Here is a 15,753-nt window from a genome sequence, read left to right as displayed (position 1 = left end):
TGCCTTGGCCTCCCAAAGTGCTGGGATTACAGGCGTGAGCCCAGCCAAGAAAAGTCTTTAACATAAAAGACAGAAACTAAAACACCTAGTGGGGAAGAAACTCAGAACAGACAGACATATTACAAGAAGCAGAAGAAAATATCCTCAGAGACAAAAGAAAACAAATATATAAAACAAGAAAAGGATGTTACAAAAAAAATAAGCATTCATAGACAAGAAAAAGAATCACTCAGCAAATTAAAAACGTAATAGCAGAAATAAAATATTTAGTGAAATAATTGGAAAATAAATTTTAAGCAAATCTCCCAGAAATTAAAACAAAAGACAAAGAGAGAAAGAACAAAGAAAACACCACTAAATGGTAAGTCAGGAGATCTAACCACTGACTAAGAAAAAGATATATAGGTGGGGGAGGAAATTAAATAAATCATATGAATACAGCTCTATGTGATAACATGGATCAATCTTAGAAACCTATTTTTGGATAAAAAGCAAGTCCTAAAAGACTATATAAGCTATGGTATCACTTTACAAAGCTCCCAAACAGGCAAAACTAAACAATAGTTGTTTAGTGTCAACAAACATTTGTAGTAATTATTCTTTTAAAAATCAAGGGACTGAAATATATAATTTAGGACAGTAGGAGAGCTGTAAAGAGTTACAAAAGCATGGCAATGGTAATGTTCCCATTCTTAAGTTGTGTGGCTGGTTCACAGGTAGTGTATTATTGTGTGTCATAGCTTAGATATTTATTTTATATGAATAAAATGTTACATAATTTAAAATATAGAATATAAAAATAATATTGAAAGAAGTTTTTAAAAACCAATGTTTCCAAATCCAGTGTTTGAGTTTTCCAGATTGAAAGGACTCAGAAATTTTCCAGATTGAAAGACTCTTAAGGTTGGGTACTTCTAAGTCTGCTGAGTATTTCTGAGTCCTGTGTCTTGGGCTGCCAAGATGGCCCACACCAAGGCCCATCATTGTACAACTTCAAGACAACAGAGATGAGTTTTTTGAAATTCTAGAGAGAGAAATAGGTGATACCCAAAAGGTCAACAATCAGAATGACACCAGATTTTTTTTTTTTAATCAATACTAGAAGCTAAAAGCTAACAATACAAGTGTTTTATATAACACATGGGGAATTTATTTCCAACCTAAAATTCAATACTCAGCCAAACTACCATTAAAATATAAAGGTAAAATAAATTTTGAAATGGGTATAATTTCTAAAAACTTATCTTCCATGCACCCTTATTCTATAAGGCTCCTAGAAAATATGTTTCAAGAAAAGGAAGGAACAAACCAAAAAGAGGATATGAAATTAAGGAAACAAAGAATCTTATTAATAGATTAAGGAGTCCCAGAACAAATGATGTGCAATGGTCTTGGAGAGTAGTCAATTCAGATCAGAGGAAAAGTGAGAGCTTCCAGAAGTATATCTCCAAGAAAAACTGAAAGTGAGAACAGTACATACAGTTTTGAAATAGGAGAAATATGTAATGTAGATGACAGGGAGATGGATGCAACAAACCACCATGGCATGTGTATACCTATGCGACAATCCTGCATGATCTGCACATGTACCCCAGAACTTAAAGTGTAATTTAAAAAAATAAAAATAAAATATTGAGAAATTTTGGAAGGATCGTTTGAAACTGGGGTGGGGGTCAAGGCTGTAGTGAGCTGCGATTGTGCCACTGCACTGCAGCCTGGGTGACAGATGACCTTGTCTAATATATATATATATATATATATATATGGCCAGGCACGGTGGCTCACACCTGTAATCCCAGCATTTTAGGAGGCCAACACAGGCAGATCACCTGAGGTCAGGAGTTTGAGACTGCCTGGCTAACATGGTTAAACCTCTTCACAACTAAAAATACAAAACTTAGTGGTAAAGTGGTACACATCTGTAATCCCTGCTACTAGGGAGGCTGAGGCAGGAGAATCGCTTCAACTTAGGAGGTAGAGGTTGCAATGAGCAAAGACAGTGTTGCTGAACTCCAGCCTGTGCAATGAAGCAAGGCTCCATCTCAACAAAAAAGAAAAGAAAAAGATGAAAAGAAAGAAAATATTGAGAGATGTACATTTCTTTCAGAATTTGGAGAGAACACAATGAAGTCATAAACAACAAAAATTAAAGCAATTAACTCCAGAAACAGCAAAAAATCATATAAAAAGGGAAGTGTAATCATATTATATTACAAAGCTCAAGCTGTAAATTTATTTACATTGGCATAATGTAAACAGTATACTGAAATATAACAAATTTTAATAAGCTATGGATAGGAACAAGATAATAAGAAAACTAAATGATCCTTTTCATTATAGAAAGTCAAGATATCCAAAACAGAAAAAAAATTAGCAGCATAAGCATGTTATCTAGAAAATATTCTATAAATTCCAGAATAAAAATTTAAAAATCAAAAGTTACAATAAATTTTACTTCGGTTAGATATGCTGAAAAAGAAAATACTTGTTCCTGAGAGCTTAAAAAACCCAGAAGATTATATTAAATAAATCTACAGAAAGTTGTCACAAGAAATAAAATTTAAAATAGTAGATTCACAAACATAAAATGTTTCATAATCCTAGTGTTGGAGCGCAAAGATGTGACTTTTAAATTCCTGGTTCTAACAATTCTCTGAAAGACTAAGGACATAAACACATATCTGAAATAGTATTAACTTCTTAATTTCATTTGTTCCTGTAACTTACTGTTGGCCTAAAGCCACACAATTCAGACTTCATTTGTCAGGATGCATTTCAGAGCTTCCAGCTGTAATGTTTAAAATGGCACTATAACTATACAGTATTGTGAAGCCACAGACAGTAAATGATAACAGATACAGACTGACAGAAAAACAAAACCTCCAGGATGCAAAAGAAGAGAAAGATAGTATTTATAGAAAAACATATAAAGCACTGAAATCATACAAAAAAATAATGGCATTTGATATTTTCCACACTGAACATTAATGCATTTTGCAAACATGTTTTTTCCATGTTTCAGTGGTAGCCAATTCTTTTTTTACCTCTTTTTAAGTAAATCCCACTAAAACAGTACATTTAGTCTTAATGGGACAAAGCAAGTTACTCATCTAAATAAGGACACTGATTTTATTTAGTTTTACTGATTTTATTTAGAAAAACATTAGAGCTACAAATCCTCATAATGGTGAAAACAACATGTGAAAGTAAAACTTGTCTTGAATTTCTGTACTAATCCACATATCTCTGCACCCTAATGCAACAAAAGATACTGATTAGAGCTATGAGCAAAAGTCAGGCTGAGTGCGGTGGCTCACACTTGTAATCCAGCACTTTGGGAGGCCAAGGCGGGCAGATAGCTTGAGCTCAGGAGTTCAAGACCAGCCCGGGCAACATGGTGAAACCCCATCTCTACAAAAACATGCACAAACCAGCTGGGTATTGTGGCAGACACCTGTAGTCCCAGCTACTAGGGAGACTGAGGAAGGAGGATCACTTAAACCAAGGAGGCAGAGGTTGCAGTGAGCAGAGATCGTACCACTGGGCAATAGTGAGAAACTGTCTCCCAAAAAAAACAAAACTACAAGCAAAAATCAAGCGACACATATCACAAACTAGTATGTAGACCTAAAACAGGTAATTTATACTGTGACCTAAATCGTCCTTAACTATAATCGGATCACAAAACCTTTATACCCATTTTCCTAAAGCTACACTTCTCACAATAGAAAACAGCCTGCATTTTATCTTTATGCACAGAAACTTAAGCAAGTTGACACTTTATCTTAAGGCTCAATGGGCAAACATTCCTAAGAAGAATTTGCTAATCTCACAAATATTTATCTACTTAAACTGAATTTGATTCTATGGTATAACTCATCACAAATTATGTAACATAAAGACAACTATGACAGTCAAGGAATATGAAAGGAAGCTTATCAAAGCAATGTTTCAATTCATAAGCAATCACATTTACTACAACAAAATTAGGTAAATTGTTTCCTTCAGGTTTTTTGCATTTTCACAGAAAACAACAATTCTAAGGAGTAGAAAACCTACTTTCACCTAGATGAATGTATAGTTGTGTCTTGAACATCTACAATTATTGAAAACAAGTTTAATGTTATTGGAAAGCCTCTGCTGAGCTTAAGGCAGAAAACAATGTTTAAGGTATTCTAGTCTTATCCTATGGTAAAATGGTTACTTAAATGTGTATTTGCCCAGCTGCTTGAGTTTTTTAGTAATAAACCAAGAGTATGCTCCCTAAGACTGTGTAGCTTCTTCTAATAAGCTTCTATTTCACTAAAATTCTAAAACATATTACTCAGAGCGTCCATATGGGGAAGGTTATACTGATCAGTTATTCTGATGCACTATTTCATTGTTAAGCTTACAGAGAAGTGCTCAGAAACAAACAGATCATAATTAGGCTGCTCACTTTCACGGCCATTCTTAAATTTTTTTAAAATTTTTTAGAGATAGGGTATCACTCTGTTGCCCAAACTGGACTGCAGTGGCACAGTCAAAAGCTCCCTGTAACCTCAACTGTTGGGATCAAGTGATCCTCCTGCCTCAGCCTCCGAAGTAGCTTGGACTACAGGTCTGGCTAATTTTTTTTTCATTTCTTATAAAAATAGAGACTCACTATGTTGCCCAGGCTGGTCTCAAACTCCTGTACTCAAGTGATCCTCCCACCTCAGCCTCCCAAAGTGCTGAGATTATGGGCATGAATCACTGTGCCCAATCATTTGCATATTATATATATATATATATATATATATACTTTTTTTTTTTTTAAAGAAAAGTGACCCTGAGATAAGAATTTTCTCAGCAAATCTTCAATAAATGCAAGACTATCCATTAAAAAAAAAAAATCAAGTTTTGGGCCAGGTGTGGTGGTGAGGTCAGGGGTTCGAGCCCAGCCTGGCCAACACAGCGAAACCCTGTCTCTACTAAAAATACAAAAATTAGCTGGGTATGGTGGCATGCACCTGTAATCCCAGCTACTCAAGAGGCTCAGGCAGGAGAATTGCTTGAACAGAGAAGGTGGAGGTTGCCGTGAGTCGAGGTCACACACTGCACTCCAGCCTGAGTGACAGACCAAGACTCCATCTCAAAAAAAAAAAAAAGAAAGAAATCAAGTTTTGGTGATCCTTACTATTCAATACTCCTAGATTCATTAGTACAGAAGAGCTTTTGCCTTTGTGTTAACAACAGGAAAAGACCAGATGTGGTAGCTCACGCCTGTAATCCCAGCACTTTGGAAGGCAGAGGTGAGCAGACCACTTGAGTTCAGGAGTTCCGAGACCAGTCCGGCCAACATTGTGAAACTCCATCTCTACTAAATATACAAAACTTAGTCAGACATGGTTGCCTGCAACGGTAATCCCAGCTACTTGGGAAGCTGAGGTAGAGAATTGCTTGAACCTGGGAGGCAGAGGTTGCAGTGAGCCAAGATCGCACCACTGCACTCCAACCTGGGCAACAGAGCAAGACTCTGTCTCACCAAAAAAACAAACAAACAAAAAAAGCCAATGAGAAAAAAAAACAGGGCATTACATAAAAGAGGAAAGAATACCACCACAACAATAACAAAGAAACTTAAGCTGGTACTGTGTAGGACTAATATCCCATCCACAATACTCAAATCAAATGTCTGGTACTGAAATTTCACTTTTAATACCCCTGTTCAAGATATTTTATTGAAGAAGCTATAAATTTATTGCTGGTTTGTCTTCACTTGCTGGATTTCACAAAACAAATACACCACCAACCCCCCAAAAAAGAAAAGGTAGAGACACTAAGGTTTTGTTTTTAAGGTGAGATAATTTTAAGCTTAAAAAGATAAGGCATATTTAAGACTTAAATCTAACATGAAAAACTATAAAAACCTTGGGAGATAATTAGGAAATAACATTATGGACATAGACTTCATAACAAAGATGCCAAAAGCGATTGTCAACAAAACCAAAAATTAACAAATGGGACCCAATAAAACTAAAGAGCTTCTGCATAGCAGAAGAAACTACCAAAGAGTAAACAGCCTAGAGAAGGGGAGAAAATACCTGCAAACCATACATCCAATAAAGGTCTAATATCCAGAATCTATAAGGACTTAAATCAGACAACCCTCATTAAAGAGTGGGCAAAGGACATGAACAGACACTTTTCAAAAGATAACATTCATGCAGCAACAAGCTTATGAAAAAATACTCAACAGCACTAATCATTAGAGAAATGCAAAGCTAAACCACAATCAGATACCATCTCACACCAGTCAGAATGTGTATTATTAAAAAGTCAAAAAATAACAGACGCTGGTGAGGTTATAGAGAAAAGAGAACACTCACACACTGCTGGTGGAAATGTAAATCAGTTCAGCCATTGTGGAAAGCAGTCTGGTGATTTCTCAAAGAACTTAAAACAGAATTACCATTTAACCCAGCAATCCTATTACTGTGTATATTCCCAAAGGAATATAAATCATTCTTCCATAAAGACACATGCATATGTATATTCACTGCACCACTTTTCACAATAGCAAAGACATGGAATCACCCTAAATGCCCATCAATGGTAGACTGAAATAAGAAAATGTGGTGCATATATACCACAGAATACTATGCAGCCATAAAAAATAATGAGATCATGTCTTTACAGAGCTGGAGGCCATCATCCTACACAAACTAACACAGGAACAGAAAACCAAATACCGCATGTTCTCACTTGTAAGAGGTAGTTAAACATTGAGTACATAAGGACACAAAGAAGGGAACAACAGATACCAGGGCCTACTTGAGTGTGGAGAGTGAAAGGAAGGTGAGGATCAAAAAACTACCAAGGGGTACTATGCTTCTTATCTGGGTAATGAAATAACTTGTACAAAAAACCCCTGCAATATGTAGTTTACCTATTTAACAAATCTACCCACGTACTCCTGAACCTAAAATAAATATTAAAAAAAAAAGATGAAGCTATTCCATTTCTACTGAAGAAGAGATTATTCTTAATGAAATAGTACTTATATATGTTAGAGAAAATTTAACGATTTGAAAATTTATTTGCTAAGTCATCTGTGATAATAAACACTTTAATTGTTCATCCATTCTAAACTTGTCCTTAAGTTCTTTTACCTTTTTTTGTTTTGTATAATGAAGCGGGGTAAATGATGAAAGCCCATTGTTGGAATAACTATTTATATATTTATTCTCCCAAAGAGTTGACTTGTAGGCTTGCAAGAAGTGTTAAAACTTTTTCCTATGTGGAAATAGCTTAACAATTAGAAACCCATCAAATTTCTAAAGACAGTAGGAGGAGACCAGAGCATAAGGTTGAGAGAAGATGCTAAACAATTTCCCAGTGTACTCCTGAACCAGATCTTCACTCACAGCCTAATTTTCCTGCAGTGTTTAAATTTTAAGTACTCATTCTGTAAATTCCTATGTAAAGTGACAGAATCTTTGTTTCTAATATTTTCTTTGTGATCTAACATAAGTTGTCATCTCTTTAAAATAATTTGTTATGTTTGTTGTAAGCCTCATGGTAACCAAAATGCAAAAACCTGTAACAGATTCACTAAAAATAAAAAGCGATAAATTAAAACATACTACCAGAGAAAATCACTTAACCACAAAAGACAATAATAAAAAAAGGGATGAAAAGAGAAGTTACAAAATGACCAGAATAAGCAACAAAATGGCAGTAGTAAGCCTTTACTTATCAATAATAACAGTGAATGTAAATGGACTTCATTCTCCAATTAAAGGCATAAAGTGGCTGAATGGATAAAGAAATAAAACCTACCTATATGCTACTTACAAGGGACCCACTTCTACAAAGATACACAGAGAATGAAAGTGAAGGGGTGGGAAAACAAAAAAGAGAAGGAGTAGCTATACTTAGACAAAAAAGAATACAAATCAAAGACTGTAAGAGACAAAGTAGGTCACCATATAAAGTGGTCAATTCAGGAAGCCAATGTAACAATTTTAAGTATCTATGCACCCAACATCAGAGCTCCTAAGTATATAAAGCAAACATTAGTAGATCTAAAGGAAGAGATAAGCTGTAATATAATTTTAGTAGGGAAGGTCAACACCTCATTTTCAGTAATGGACAGATCATCCAGACAGAAAATCAACAAAGAAACACCAAAGTTAAAGTAGACACTATACTTAATAGACCTAATTGACATTTATAGAACATTTCACCCAACTGCTGCAGAATACACATTCTTTTCATCACCACAAGGGAACACTCTCCAGAAGAGACCATATCTTAAACAAATCTCAACAATTAAAAAAAATCGTATTAACTTTTCTGACCACAATGGAATAAGGCTAGAAATGAGTAACATTCACAGCAACAGAAAAAAAAAAAACCTCTTTAAATTTATATGGAACCACAGATAGCCAAAGCAATCCTGAGCAAAAAGAGCAAAATGGGAAGTATCATATTACCTGGCTTCAAAATATACTATAAAGTAATAGTAAACATATTAGCATGGTACTGGCATAAAAACACACACCAATGGAACAGAATGGAGAACTCAGATATAAATCAACACATTTGTAGCCAACCCTGTTAACAAAGGCACCAAGAATATACAATGGGGAAAAAACAGTCTCTTTAATAAATGGTGCTGGGAAAAATGGACAACCACCTGCAGAAGAATGGAACTCACCCCTCTCTCTCAACATATACAAAAATCAAATCAAAATGGATTTGATTAGACTTAAATCTAAGACCCAAAACTATAAAACTACTAGAAGAAATCCTTGGGGAAATGCTACAGGACATTGGTCTGGGCAAAGATTTTCTGTGTAAGACCTAAAAAGCACAGGCAACCAAAGCAAAAACAGACAAACAGGAACACACCATAAAAAGCTTCTGTACAGCAAAAAAACCACAATCAACAAAGTGAAAAAAACAACACACAGAATGGGAGAAAATATTTACAAACTATCCATCTGACAAGAAATTAATAACCAGAATACATAAAGAACTCAAACAACTCAATAGCAAAAACAAATCCAACTTTAAAATGGGCAAAAGAGCTGAAGAGTCATTTCTCAAAAGATGGCACACAAATGGCCAACAGGTATATGAAAAAATGCTCATCACTAATCATCAGAAAAATACAAATCGAAACCACAATGAGACATCACATCACCCCAGTTAAAATGGCTTTTATCAAAAAGACAGGGAAGAACAGATGCTGGGGAGGATATGGAGACAGGGGATGTACGCTGTTGAAAGAAATGTAAATTAGTACGGCCACTATGGAAAACTTTAAAAACTAAAAATAGAACTACCATATGATCCAGGAATTCTACTACTGGGTATATAGAAAAAAAATCAATGTATCAAACAGACATGTGCATTGTCATGTTTATTTGCAAGCACTATTCACAATAGCCAAAACATGGAATCAGCCTAACTGCCCATCAGTGGACAAATAAATAAAGAAAATATGGTATACAAACACAATGAAATATTATAAAGCCATAAAGAAGAATGCAATCCTATCATTTACAGCAACATGGATGGAAATGGAGATCATTTTGTTAAGTGAAATAAGCCAAGCGCAAAGATAAATATCATATGTTCTCACTCATATGTGGGAGCTAAAAAATAGTGGATCTCATGAAAATAAAGAGTATACTGGTGGTTACCAGAGGCTGGGAAAGGTAATAGAGAGGGAGAGAAGAAGAGAGGTTGATTAATGGGTACAAAGAAACGGTCTGATAGAAGAAATAAGACCAAGTGTTTGATAGACAAGTAGGGTGTTTATAGAAGATAATAATTCAAATGTTCCTAACACAAAGACAAGACAAGGCCAGGCATAATGGCTCATGCTTGTAATCCCAACACTTTGGGAGGCTGAAGTGGAAAGACTGCTTGAACCCAGGAGTTCAAGATCAGCCTGGTCAACATAGCAAGACCCAATTTCTACAAAAAATACAAATAAAAAAAATAAGCCAGGTGTGGTGGTACACACCTGTAGTCCCAGCTACTAGGGAGGGTAAAACAGGAGGATTTCTTCAGCATAGAAATTTGAGGCTGCAGTGAGCTATGACTTCACCATTGCACTCCAACCTGGGTAACAGAACAGAGCCTGTCTAAAAAGAAAAAAGAGAAAGACAAGACAAATATTTAAGGTGACAGATATCCCAATTACATTGATCTGGCCTTTACAAGTTACATAAACGTATTAAATGATCACATGTACCCCCAAAATATGTAAATCACATATCCATTTTAAAAGCTAAATTTAAAAAAAGGCAAGCACATTTCATTCAGGTTTCTGGGGCACAGTGTCAACTGTTATTTAAAACCAAAACAACCTTATTGACCAAAGTAAAAATTCTTGTTTTTCACCCACGAGAGCTGGCTGAGTGTGGTGGCCCATTTCTCTAATCCTAGTATTTTAGGAGGCTGAAACATGCAGATCACTTGAGCCTAGGAGTGCAAGACCAGCCTGGGCAACATGGTGAAACCCCATCTCTACTAAAGACACAAAAAATTAGCCAGGGATGGTGGCATGTGCCTGTAGTTCCTGCTTCTCAGGAGAAGAATGAGGTGGGAGACTCACCTTAGTGTGGAAAGTCAAGGTTGCAGTGAGCTGCGATTGCACCACTGCACTTCAGCCTGGGCAATGGGAGTGAGACCCTGTCTCAAAAAAAAAAGAAAGAAAGAAAGAGTCTCTGCAAAGTTCACAATCTAGGCCAACATTTGTTAGGAACTTGGGGGTTATATTAGAGTTAACCAAGAAAACAGCTTTTAAAATACACTACAGACCCAGGCCAGGCACAATGGTTCATGCCTGTAATCCCAGCATTCTGGGAGGCTAAGGAGGGAGATTACTTGAGCCCAGGAGTTCTAGGCAGGCCTGGCCAACATGGTGAAATTCCATCTCTACTAAAAATACAAAAAAATTGGCTGGGTGCAGTGGCACACACCTGTAATCCTAGCTACTTGGGAGGCTGAGGCACAAGTGAAGAATCGCTTAAGCCCACGTGGCAGAGGTTGCAGTGAGCTGAGACTGCAACACTGCACTCCAGCCTCAGCGACAGAGTGAGACTCTGTCTCAAAAAAAATACTGCAGTCAGTAAGAATCATTAAAACAATCACTAATTTCCTCAAAGAACACTCAGCAATTCCAAAAGTTATCAGCAGAGAGCTTCTAGACATCATGGTTAACCAAAGTTTCCTCATAACATCTTTCCCAAGTAAGCCAGGGAATTAATTCATCCCTGGCACTGATATCTGCAAAAAAGAAGGTTTAAGTTCAAATTAAATTGTCAATATATGATTAAGATTCTAGCTCAAAAATCACACCTGGGACTCTCTATAACACAACATTTATCTTCAAGACACACAACCAATATTCAAATGTCAAACTGAATCATATAATCGATTTTCCTAACAGCTTCAGAGAAAGTGCCATCTCTTTAGAATACTATTTGTAAAATCAAGCTCCAGGTATGGTGATTCACAAGTGTAATCTTAGCACTTTGGGAGGCGGAGGCAGGAGGACTGTTTGAACCTAGGAGCTCCAGACCAGCATGGTCAATCCAGTGAGACACGTCTCTACAATAAATTTAAAATAAGCCATGTGCAGTGATATGTGCCGGTAGTCCCAGCTACTTGGGAGGCTTGAGGTGGGTGGATCGCTTCAGCCCAGGAAGTCAAGGCTTCAATGAGCCGTGATCACATTACTATACTCCAGTCTAAGCAATAAAGCAAGATCCTGTCTCAATCAATTAATGAAATCTGTGAACTTTAAGATCATGTAATTACCAAGTCAAAAAATTTGACAGAAAAGAATATTTACTATCTTACTATCCAAAGGGAAATAAATTGCTAACAAGAATTTCTTCCTCCTACACCCCTAAAGACTATCCCACATCTTCATATTTTTATTTTCTTAGTGGCTGAAGTTTCTATTAAGCTAGGATTTTTTTGTTTTTTAAAGACAAAGTCTCCCTCTGTCATCCAGGCTGGAGTGAGTGGCGCAATCTTGGCTCACTGTAACCTCCGCCTCTCAAGTTCAAGTAATTCTCCTGCCTCAGCCTCTGGAGTAGATAGGACCACAGGTGTGTACCACACCTGGTTAGTTTTTGTATTTTTACTTGAGACAGGGTTTCACCATGTTGGTCATGTTGGTCTCGAATTCCTGTCTGCAGGTGACCCACCCACCTCAGCCTCCCAAAGTGCTAGGATTACAGGTGTGAGCCACTGCACCCGGCCTTTTTTTATTTTTAGTGGAGATGGGGTTTCACCATGTTGGCCAGGCTGGTCTGAAACTCCCAACCTCAAGTGATCCACCCATCTCAGCGTCCCAAAGTGCTGGGATCACAGGCATGAGCCCCTGCATCTGGCTGGGCATTATTTTTTAAGAAGAAAATGAAGAAAATACAAAACTTCTTTGGATTTCTGTGATCACCAGACATTAGTTTTAAAGAAACTTTTAAAGAAAAGGTTTAAAAAGAAAATATTTTGCAAAACAAATTGAGCAGTGATTAAAAAATAAAGATAACTGAAGGGCTAAGTATAATAAATAAATGAATTCTTAAACATGCCACAACTCTTAATTATTCTGAAGAGTATCTCTATACATTAAATAAATAATATTACAAAGTAAGAAAAATTAGGTGCACGGTGTCAGGGTTGGGTAATGATGTAGGTGACATTTGGTTCATCTCTAACACCAATTTAAAAGAAGGTAGGAGTTGAGGCTGGTCCAAGTGCAATAGTGTTTACACTAATTAATCACAATCAGTTACAGACTTCTTTGTTCCTTTTCTAAGCCAAACAGGTTCACTTGACTAGCCTAAAATGAAATAAAATAAAATGCAGAAATTGAAAGGTTCCCATTCTTTTTTTTTTTTTTGGAGACAGAGTTTTGCTCTTTTTGCCCAGGCTAGAGTGCAGTGGCCCAATCTCGGCTCACTGCAACCTCCACCTCCCAGGTTCAAGTGATTCTCCTGCCTCAGCCTCCTGAATAGCTGGGATTACAAGCACACACCACCACACCCAGCTAATTTTTGTATTTTTAGTAGAGATGGGGTTTCACCATGTTGGTCAGGCTGGTCCCAAACCCCTGACATCAGGTGATCCTTCTGCCTTGGCCTCCCAAAGTGCTGGGATTACAGGCATGAAGAGTTCTTTAAAAGTAAATGTTTTAGAAATCAGAGATAAGTTCTCTAGAAAGTCTTTTTTCTAACAGTCTCAAAATTACTAAGCATCTGTGCAGTAAAATTTTCAATTACTCTGAATTAAACTCTACAACTTTCACCAAATAAAAATTAAAGATGAAAGGTAAGTCAGATCACAAAAAGGAAAAACTATTTCAAAATGGAGTTGTGTTGAACATAAGCATATAATACTTTAGAATTAGGAAAGCTCTATTCACTACTGTAATCAGATCTGGGCATTGTGTTCTGTTTTGGAGACTAGAATTTAAGAGGAATACTGGCCGGGCACAGTAGCTCAAGCCTGTAATCCCAGCACTTTGGGAGGCCAAGGCGGGTGGATCATAAGGTCAAAAGATCGAGACTATCCTGGTCAACATGGTGAAACCCCGTCTCTACTAAAAATACAACAAATCAGCTGGGCATGTTGGCGCGTGCCTGCAATCCCAGCTACACAGGAGGCTGAGGCAGGAGAATTGCCTGAACCTAGGAGGCGGAGGTTGCGGTGAGCCGAGATCGCACCATTGCACTCCAGCCTGGGTACCAAGAGCGAAACTCCGTCTCAAAAAAAAAAAAAGGAATACTGAAGAACAGGAACAGTTAGAGCTGATGGACCAGTATGACTAAGTACTCAAAATTATGATGTGAATGAATACCTCAGGGCTTGCTTCAGCAGCCCATATACCTAAAATTGGAATACAAAAAAGATTATCATGGCTTCTAAAGAGGATGACACAAAAACTCACAAAGCACTCCATATTTTTTTATGGACACTGGGCTCCTTAGTGAATTTTGAAACCACAAATTTAAAGGCATGTACCACCACACCCAGCTAAGAATCTACTTGAGCTGAAGTTTCCCAGTGGAACCCAGGGAGGCTACAGATTCATTTAATATCCCAAGGAACCTCAGAATCTCTTACCTACAAGGTATCTATGCCACTCCTTACATGAGCCTTCTCCTTGAACTATCTACTTCAGGCCTTAAAGATGGCTACTAGATTATTCTTGGCAAGATCTACAGTAGCAGAGAGCAGTGGTCAAAAGCTTGACTTCTGGAGCTAGAAAGACTTGGTTCTGACATCCAATACAAAGTTCTTACCAATTGTGTGAATATGTTAAGTCATTCCAACTTCATCTTCTGTTTCTTCACTTATAAAAATAGAGACAGTAATACTTCACAGTACAGTTGTTTGTAGTGAAGATTCACTACTGCATCCCAAGCACTTAGAATGCTGGTATGAATAAATGTTAAATTTTTTTAAAAAAAGAAAGAATATCCCAAGGACTAAGGATTATTAGTCTGGAGAAGGAATTATTCAGGAGAGACCCATTGTTAAGGCAATTCAGGCCTGTAGAGGCATTACATATTCTGATTGGCCTTAACCGGAGACATACAGGTACCAGATTCAGCTTAAAATATTAGATTTGTCTAACAGAGGTACAAGTAGAATAGGCTGCTTTGGGAGATTCTGAGAGGCCGGACAATAATTAAGGGAGAATATTAGAGAGATATAAATAAAATAACTGTAGAAATCTCTCCCAATCTGAGATTTGTGTTAAAGAAAGGCTCAAAAGGAGAAGTGGAACTTTCTAAGGAACAATGCTCCAGTACTCTGATCTTAACCTCCCCAGATAGCTACAGCAACTTGGCAGGAAAAAAAACAAACAACAGAATTAAAAACAATCAATGTTATTAGCCACCAGATTACAGGCCAGTAAGACTGCATGGAAGCAAAGATAAACTAGCCAATTACCTCTCACGTCCTACTTTTAAGCACTGTTTGAGGTTAGTAAGAGGTGGTGACTTCCAGCAATTTCACTGTGGCCTTTTGATAGTACATAGAGAAAGAAGTGGAAAACTTACTTTTTTCTTTCATCTAAGTTTCTACTTTAAGAGTTAATTATGAAGCCTCAAATCTTGCTTCAATTTTAACTGAGACCAACTGTTTTTTTCTTATGTGTTTTAGAAAAATTACTTGGCAGATTACCAACTGTGTGACAGTCTGTATCATCCTAAGATCTATATTTTCTGCCTTTATATTACACTCCCCAACTAAGTATATGATAAAGGCTATCGATATTGAGGCATCTGTGCTGTAGATGTGTAGATGTAGATATAGATATGTAGATGTGCAAAGAGCTTTGACTAAGCCATGTACTAGCTCTCTGGTGTTAGGCAGGGTTTAAATTTTTCCTGAAGCCTTAATTACTTCATTTTTAAAAATAAGATATCTACCTGTCCTAAAACACTCACATGCAAATTAAACTGCAAAGTATACATGCAAAGGGTCTTACCTACATTAGACACTCAAATATTTGTTAAGAATGATCTGATATAATGATATCAAAACAAATTCACTTCAACAAAATTCTTGCAGAGAATACTATCAACTACATGGAAAAGATAGATTCCCAATTAAAGTTCATTTTATGAGTTCATTAAAATTCAGCATTTCCAGGGCAGGTTTCTTGGTGTCTTGAGACAATCAGATAACAGAGATGGTTCTCATCATCATCACTCTTACTATAACTCTGCAACACCATATGTGGTTAAT

General features: G+C 36.7%; 1 protein-coding gene and 1 non-coding gene across 36 annotated transcripts in view; one reads left to right on the top strand and one right to left on the bottom strand.

Moving 5' to 3' along the window:
• TMCC1 (transmembrane and coiled-coil domain family 1) overlaps nucleotides 1-15,753 on the bottom strand; it is a 254,921-nt gene that overhangs the window by 152,721 nt on the left and 86,447 nt on the right. The window contains exons 2-3 of one of the 35 annotated variants that reach the window (XM_078351769.1): nucleotides 10,595-10,671; nucleotides 10,001-10,121 (exon numbers count right to left, since the gene is read on the bottom strand). The exons of 32 other annotated variants lie outside the window; for them this stretch is intronic. The gene's annotated coding sequence lies outside the window, so the exon portion shown is untranslated. The remainder of the gene's footprint in view (nucleotides 1-10,000; nucleotides 10,122-10,594; nucleotides 10,672-15,753) is intronic. 2 more of the 35 variants (XM_078351771.1, XM_078351770.1) reach the window with 2 other exon arrangements.
• LOC118148162 (U6 spliceosomal RNA) lies at nucleotides 13,857-13,960 on the top strand. The gene has a single exon (XR_004734945.1). It is a non-coding gene; the product is annotated as a U6 spliceosomal RNA (small nuclear RNA).

Source organism: Callithrix jacchus, chromosome 15 (genome assembly GCF_049354715.1).
Source record: "Callithrix jacchus isolate 240 chromosome 15, calJac240_pri, whole genome shotgun sequence".
Lineage (NCBI taxonomy): Eukaryota > Metazoa > Chordata > Mammalia > Primates > Cebidae > Callithrix > Callithrix jacchus.
The sequence above is the reverse complement of the archived record's forward strand: the minus strand, read 5'-3'. Positions and strand labels throughout refer to the sequence as shown.